Below are 6,000 nucleotides of genomic sequence, written 5' to 3' on the forward strand. Positions count from 1 at the left end.
AGAGAAAAGATGCAAAGCCATTTAAAAACATCAGTCAAAAAAATAATGTCTTAGGCACAGGAAACAATTTGCAGGGATGCAGACCATCTTTATCCACAGCTAAAAGACAGAGAGAGAGAAAGAGGAACAGAAGGAGAAAGAAGAGGGAGATGAGAAGGAAAAGGAGAAAAAGGACAGATCTTAATCCTTTCCGGTGGGACATGAACAGGCCTGGCAAGAACAAATGAGCTTTCCATCAGCTCCCCCAGCAGTATGCAAGTTGCTTACATCCAAGCACTCTAGAACAACACAGAAAAATGGTATAGAAAATTGGAGAAACAAGGACATCTGTGAGAGTGGGTTGACCTCAGAAGAATAGCCTCACACTTGAGATTTTCTCAAAAGATGACCAGAAATTGACTTCCTTCCTGGAACTGATGTTATTTTCACACATCCTTGGCTATCTGGAAATTTAAAGTTGCCCAGCACTCAGTGTTTTGACTCTATAAAAATGGCAACATCCTCTTTAAAGTGAAGGATCAAACAGCATGCTTGTTCATTCGCTCTTTCCGTCCCCACCACTCCTTTCTCTACTGGTTTCCGTTCCTTTCTTCTCTCTCCACACCAACTATTCTTATCTCCCCCTTTTACTCATAGTTCCTGATTTCAGTCATATCTGGTATATAAGAACTCTCTGGACTCATCTCTTACTTGGGTAAGAAAGTTTCACCCGTCATTCTCCTCTTTGTCCGAGTGTATTTTAGAATTTTTTGTTGGACATATTTATTGCTCATTTTTTTCTGTATCTTTAGAAAGAAGGCAGAGTAAGATCATTAGAATCACAAGACCTACTTTCCAGCCCCACACTCCTATTTCCTAAATACCTGGGAAAATCACTTCGTTTTTAGCCATTAGTATCTTCATCTGCAAAATGAATGAGTTAGACCAATTTTCCATCAAGGTTCCTTCCAGTTTTAAAATACCACAATTTTCAGCAGAAAAAGACCCATATCTAAACTTAGTTATTCAGGAGAAAGGAATTAATTTTGTTCTAGGCACCAGATAGATTATTTCATGTTATGAGAAGAAATAATATAAAATGTTCATACCAAATATTCATTCAGAATCACTACAACTAAAAATACATTTTTCTTTGTTGTCTTCTGTCTCACTTTCTCACTCTCCTCTAATGCATTAATTTCTCAGCTGGTGGATTTTTTTTTCATGTTTCCTTTCCCCTTTCTGGCTTATAAAATGGGAAGCTGGTTCAGCTTATGTTCAAGCCTTGTCTCCTTCACTACACTCCTATATCACCCTGCTCTCTTCTCTTAAACATCCCCTGATGCCACACACTGTCTTCACTCTCCACCTCATTTCTTCCTTTCTGCCTTACAGTGCCACTGTCTAATCATCTGTCTCTCCACTGGTTTCCATGCAAACTTCATATAAGGACAGCTGTTTCTCATTTGTGATTTTGTCTTTAGTCCCAACTATGCATTGAATAACTCATGGTCAAATTAATTAATCTTAACAATATAGGTATCAAGCTACAAAAGAGATATGGGGGATCTTATATGTGTTTTGCTAAATAAAAGAACCAATCCAAAAAAGGCTTTATACTATACAATTTCATCCATAGGATATTCTGGAAAAGGTGAAAACTATGAAAACAGTAAAAAGTTCAATACTTGGCCAGGGGATGAGAAGGAGAGGGTAAAGAAGAAGTAGGTGTGGCAGTGGGAGTTTTTAGGTCAAGGAAGCCAAATCTATATGCTATTTGTTTGATGGATACATGTTATTATTCATTCTACTAAACTCTCAAAACTATATAACACAGAATAAACTCTAATGTCAATTATGGATTGTCAGTTAAAAATGATTCACACAATGTGTGCATGTGTGTTCTCAGTCAATCAGCTGTGTTGGACTCTGTGACCCCATGGACTGTAGCCTGCCAGGCTCTTCTGTACATGGGATTTCCCAGGCAAGAATGCTGGAGAGGATTGCCACTTCCCAACCCAGGGATCGAACCCATGTTTCCTGCATTGGCAGGTGGATTCTTTACTGCTGATCCACCTGGGAAGCCCCACGTAGATATGTAGAACAGCTTTAGTCATGATTGCCAGAACCTAGAAGCAGCCAAGACGTACTTCAGCAGGAGAATGGATCAATAAGCTGTGGTGCCTCCAGATGATGCAATGTTACTTAACACTAAAAAGAAATGAGCTGTCAAGCTATGAGTAGACAAGCAGGAAAAGTATAATAAATGTGTGTTTCTAAGTGAAAAATTACATACTGCTTGATTTAACTGCATGACATTCTAGGAAAGATAAAACTTTGGAGGCAGTAAAAGAATCATTGGTTATTAAGGGTTGGGGGAAAGGAGAGGTGAAGAAGTGGAACCCAGAGGACTTTTCAGAGCAGTGACACTAGTCTATATCTTATAAAAGTGGAGGTATATCATTTGTGGGCTTCCCAGTTGGCTCTAGTGGTTAAAAAAAAAATCCACCTGCCAATGTAAAAGATGCGGGTTCAATCCCTGGGTCAAGGCATGGAGGAAGGCATAGCAACCTACTCCAATATTCTTGCCTGGAGGATCCCTTGGACAGAGGGGCCTGGCAGACTGCAGTCCACAGGGTTGTAAAGAGTCAAGACATGACTGAAGCAACCGAGCACGCCTGTACGTATCATTTATCCATTGTCAAAGCCCATAGGATATATGAAAACAAGAGTGAGCCCCAATGTAAGCCATGGACTTAGGATTACAGTGAAATATCAGTGTGGCTCAGCCATTGTGAAAATGTAAAACTCCCACTCTGGTTTTGGATTTTGACAGTAGGGGAGGTTATGCATATGTGGACACTGGGAATTTATTGGCAATCTCTGCACCTCTCACTCAATTTTTGTGGTGAGCCCAGAATTGCCCTAAAAAAGAAAGTCTACTTAAGAAAAAAGAATAAGTCCACATCAGACTCTCCAGATCACTTACTTTAGTCCACAAAATGAACATCCCGGAAACGCTCTCAAAGTTCACGCTGGCATTAGAACTAGATGCTAGGCCTCCTACTTTCAAGCCCAAGGAGTTTTTCTATAGCTGACTTGGCATTCAGGTCTTGTTTGCCTTTGAGTTCTTTCTGTATTCAGTAGCTTTCCCCTTTTTTTCATAGCTTTTGTCTGCAACCTGGGTATCATCTATATCATTTTCTTGTCTGGGTCACTAATTAGCAATTGATTTCTGAAAACTCAGCTCATCATCAATAAGCGCTGTTATGAAGTAGTCAGTTAGGAAAAAAAAAGTCTCCCAGAGATTTATGGAGTTATTAAGTCTCACATCTAGCCTTGACGAACTCATACATTAAGACCTCATGTCCCAGGAGGATTATCTGTGATGACACCAGCAAGAGGTGAACCTACTCAGCTCAGCCAGGAAGTTCAGCATCAGGCTGGTGAATCCATCTTCCCTGAACCGAGTGCTGTCACACTGGGCTGACTTATGCTCTAATTAGGTGCCCCTCTCTCGCAACCTCTACAGTTTAATAGGCATCACATTTGCCTCAGGTCTAATGTCCATTTTTAAACTGGCTGGCATGCCATTAGCTCTCGGGTTTGGGGGACTTGTTTCTTCCCAGGAAGGGAGTTTGGCAGATTCATCCATCGACCTGCTCTTGCCTAATGCATTAAGGAGACCTTCTTCTTCAATCTTGTCTTCCCACGAAGGCGGGAGCACTTTGTTCCCCTAGCAAAACTCATTTTATGAAACTGCATTCCTCACCCGCATAAACCCACCTCCGCATGCACCCCTGCCTTCATGTTCCTCCTCTCTGAAGCCCTCCCCAATTGGCAATGAAAGGAAATTCAGACAAGGAGCTGTGGTCTCTTGAAGGCCAAAGGCGATTCCTCAGCCAAATTCTGGTGATTACAAAAATTAATTGTGCAAGGCAGCGAGGAAGGTTTATGTTGACCAGATAACAGGGACTTCAAATGCCTCCTGATGATATACGCCAGGCCAGAAACCAACACAATAAACTCACAACCTAGGTTCAAACAGCAGCATCAAATGTATTCATTTTAAATCAGGATACATTGATTCCCTGTCTCTCTCTTTCTCTGTCTCTCTCTTTCTCTGTCTCTCTCTCCCTGCAAGCCTATGAGAGAGTAGTTAACACAAAGGCAATGTATAAATAGTTGGTCTAAAGAAAGAGACAACCTGTAGGCTGTTTTCTCTGGCCAGGTAATAGCTCAATAAAACAGTGAGAATAGAATTTTTGAGGAAATATCATTGAATAGGCTATAATGGTTATTGGCTAAGATGGCATAGAAAAACAATCATCTATTAAGATCTCAAATATATGCTGGAGGAAGACAACCCCAACTACTAAAAATCATATTTTAAAAGAATATTTAAAAGACCATGATGAGATGTCACTATACCTTTAACAGAAGTACTCAAATTAAAAATAGTGATAATACCAAATGCTTATGAGGATGTGACAAAACTCTACCTCTAAAATCTTGCTGGTGAAATGCAAAATGGTACATCTTTACACCATATGCCTTGGCACATTCTTAAACTCATCAGTTTCTTAAAAATGACCTGATAGTTTCTTTAAAGAAAAAAGCTAAACTAAGCATATATTCATCTTGTGACCCAATAATCACACTCCTGAGAATATCCCAGAGAAGTGAAAACTTAGGAGCACAGAAAAACTGGGACAGGATTGTTCGTATCAGCTTTATTTGCAATAGCAAACAGGCAGAAGCTACTCAAATGTACTTCAACAGGTGAAGGGCTAAACAAACTGATACAGCCACACCATGAACTCCTACTCAGCATTTAAAAGACAGAACTTGAAACATGCAACGATTTGGATGAACCTCAGGGCATTCTGCCCAGCTGGAAAACAAGCCAACCTCAAAAGGTCACATACTAGATGATTGTATTCCTATAACTTTCTCAAAATGACAATGTAATAGAGAAGAAAAACAAACTTGTGTTAGCAGGAGTAAGGAATGGTGGAGGACAGAGAGACTTAACTATAAAAGGGTAGCACATTTACAGTGATGGAATAGTTTTGTATTTTGTGAAGGTGATTACACAAATCTGTAACATGGGATGAAATTACATACACACATTGTACCAATGTCAGTTTCCTGATATTGCTCTTGCACTACAGTTATGTAAGATATTAACAATGCAGAAACTGAATGAATGGTACATAGACTTCTCTTTACCTCTGTGAGTAAATAATTACTTCAAAATATAAATGTTTAAAATAATAATCGTTAACAAGAGAATGCTCGTTAAAGCAGAACAGTTAATACATATACAGAAATCAATGCATACTTCAATTCAGTCACTCAGTCGTGTCCAATATACTACCCCAAAAAAGTGGGGATTTTTACTTTTAAAAAAATTTAAAAGTAAAACACCTCTAGTGATATGTTTCTGTGCTTAGTGATTGTGCTTGGGTATCAGAGATTAAATATTATGCTTGCTTTCTTTACATAGTTTCTACATTGAATTCATATGAAATCTGTAATCCATTTCCCAAATTCTGTTTCCTTGTGCTCCACCAAAAGGGTAGAACTTTAAAAACAGTAAATTATACATACCTTACTAAAATGAAATGAGCCAGAAGTTGTTCTTGGAAGAAAATCGTAGAAGTACAAGTCCTCCCCCAAGAGGACCAAATAGTTCCCCAAATGAAAATCAAGCAGAATCTCATAAGAACTCTATTTGTGTGATATTTTTTAATATAATACAGACCCAAAATTGATAAGACAACCAAATAGCATTCATGCTTATAATACTAAGCCATATATACTAATTTTGTAACTATTAAAGCAATGGTAATTTAATTGCGATATATTTTCCTACTTCATCAAGGTATCAATCACAGAGGATAGCCTACTCTTTATGCTTATTATAAATCATCCTTTATGGCCACTGGAAGAAGACTGACCATGTAGTAACTGGTAAATCAACCTCAGATAAACATAAACACTAAAGTCTTTTTTGAA

The sequence above is a fragment of the Dama dama genome, chromosome 31 (genome assembly GCF_033118175.1).
Source record: "Dama dama isolate Ldn47 chromosome 31, ASM3311817v1, whole genome shotgun sequence".
NCBI classification, from domain to species: domain Eukaryota; kingdom Metazoa; phylum Chordata; class Mammalia; order Artiodactyla; family Cervidae; genus Dama; species Dama dama.